Raw genomic sequence first — 2,609 nt, forward strand, 5'->3', positions numbered from 1 at the left:
TCTCTCTCTCTCTCTCTCCCCTTTGTGTGTTGTCAATAAAGGACAGTTAAAGTGGGCCCATGAGCTTTTCTTTTATCTCGACCTGCATGCAGTGACGCAATCGTTGGTGGGGCTTACGTGGTTTGAGATAACAAAGCATGACACGTATCTAAGGTTCTCTTCCCTGTCACATTGATATATGTGTGTATGTGTACTGGATACATCTTCCTTCCTGTTTTCCTTTTTTTAAAAACTGAAAATAAAAATAAAACCTCCACGCTTGTTTTCGAGTGATACCTTCACAGCTCTTATGTTAGCAAGTACTTTTTATAAGAAAAAATATCGGTTACCTTCGAGTGTATCGTACACTCTAGTAAAAACAGCTCATTTCTTTAAAATTTCAACTTTATTTTATAGATCAAGAACTACAGAGAATTTATATAGTTTTTTTTACTCAAAATCATGTTTGTTTTAGATCCATCCGATCATACTGTATAATCCTAAATTTTTAGGACTGCAAAATTCAATGGTCCACAATACACCAAAATTTTATGATTGTCAAAATCACATTTTTATGCCAAAAACGCTCTCTGCAAATTGCATTCTTTAATAAATAGTATCATGCTGAACGTATTTGTGAAGTTAGATTCATCAAATAAAGCTTGCATCTACAAAATTTAACTAGCAGTACGATACTCTAGAGTGTAGCCAATATTTTGCCCTCCTTTTTAAATAAAACGAGCAGTCTTGTATAACAGCATTGTTAGGACTGGGTTCTATGAAGTACAGATGATGAAGGGACAAGAAGAATTTAAAGTTTCTGCTGTTGGGATGTGTATGGTCAGGTGAATACTTGAGGTAAAAAAGGCTATACGAGTAGAAGATTGAAATAGCACTTAATAAAAAAAGAAGAAATTAGTCAATATCGTTTAAATTGTTTGGACATGTCACATGATACATGACTTAGAAATGATATGTAGCTTCAAATTTAAGGTGAAATGATATTTGATATAGCTTGGAGGCTAGAGTAATCTAGATCAAGCAATGCTTGATGATGCTGTCGATGATAACACTCAAAAGTCTAGTCTCCAAGCTAAACCAAATTTCAGAAAATTATAAGCAAAGTTGATTTGAAGATCTTGGAGGGTTTCAATTTATGGTGATTCAAAAGGATACAGAATTAAGAGATATCAATGTTGTTATCGATTTGGTTGAAAGCAGAATCGAGATCATGTAGTGTCTCACTTGGTATCTGTCCAAGATGCAAAGGGCTTATATAGCAACACTCCAAAGTTCAACCTACTCGTTGATCCCAAATTGAGTTGCATTCGTGTTCTTAGTCAGAGGTAAATCAAACCTTGACTGACTTGCCCAGGAGATGGGATCAGGTGATCTTAAAAAATCACCATTGGTGGTGATTTTTAATATCCAGCACCCATCCTGGTGGATCAAGGGTTGGATGCAAATCCCACATTCAAAAGAATTGTTAGGGATTTGGTGATCGGTGCAAAATACTTGAAAATCATCATCAATCGTGATTTTCAATTTCATTTGATGTAAAACCTTTGCCTGGGACAGTTAGGGTTTTTCAAACCTAATAGGTTGAACATAATAGAGCCTGGCTGATTGCTTTAGTCAGATGTGTTAAAGTTAAACCCATTGGTCTCTATCGAACCGAGTCATGCCCAATAGAGACCAAATAGTTCCAAAAAAGAGACATTTCCAACCATTTTTGGACCACATACTGCCCAAAAGTAGCCAAGGCTAGAAAATGACTAATTTTTTTTTTTTTACCATTTTCTAACCACAGTCAGATGGGAAATAACTAGGATGGTACTGCCTTACAAGGGTGATACCCTGGCCATTTTTCTGCCAATTGTCTTTTTGTCATGGGAAAACCTAGATAACCATATTTTTGGCCATCCAAACATTAAAAATTGAATTTTTTGGCAAAACAAAAAAAAAATAAAGCAGCATTCATCATCTTTTTTAAACATTTCATTCAAAATAATAATCTTTCTAAATAAACCTAGCTATGATTTTGGAACCTTTCCACTTATGTAATAAGGTCCTACCAGCCTCCTCTAGGATGACCACCACGGGGTCAGCAGGGTGGTTGTGAAAGTGCTCAGATGAAGGCCCCCGGATCAAACCCCGCTAGTGCACAGGTGTATCTGTAGCTTTCAGAAGTGGTCTATGTAAGGCAGGATGGTCATGAGGCCTCACTGGGGTTTTCCTCGCTTCAACAAGGGTTCCTTGTCATAAAAAACAAAAAGACTCCAGGATGGTAATATTGCCAAATAGGTCTAGCTTTGGCCATGAAACCTAGGGATGGCAAAACCTGACACGACCCGCATCTTAGGCGGGTTCGGCTTGGGCTTAAGCCAACCCGTTTAATAAACGGGTTGACCTGCCTAACCCGTTTATTAAACGGGTCGGGATCGGGTTGGGGGTATGCCAACCCGCCAACCCGGCTGACCCATTTAATAAACGGGTTAGGCGGGCGGGTCAACCCGCCAACCCGTCCACCAACCCGACCCGCCAACCCGCCCGCTACCCACCAACCCGTTTTCCCGACCCAACCCATTTATTAAACGGGTTGGGGGGTCATGTCGGGTTACCCGTTTATT

Source organism: Nuphar pumila, chromosome 10 (assembly GCF_984573655.1).
Source record: "Nuphar pumila chromosome 10, dmNupPumi1.hap1.1, whole genome shotgun sequence".
In the NCBI taxonomy this organism is placed as follows: Eukaryota; Viridiplantae; Streptophyta; class Magnoliopsida; order Nymphaeales; family Nymphaeaceae; genus Nuphar; species Nuphar pumila.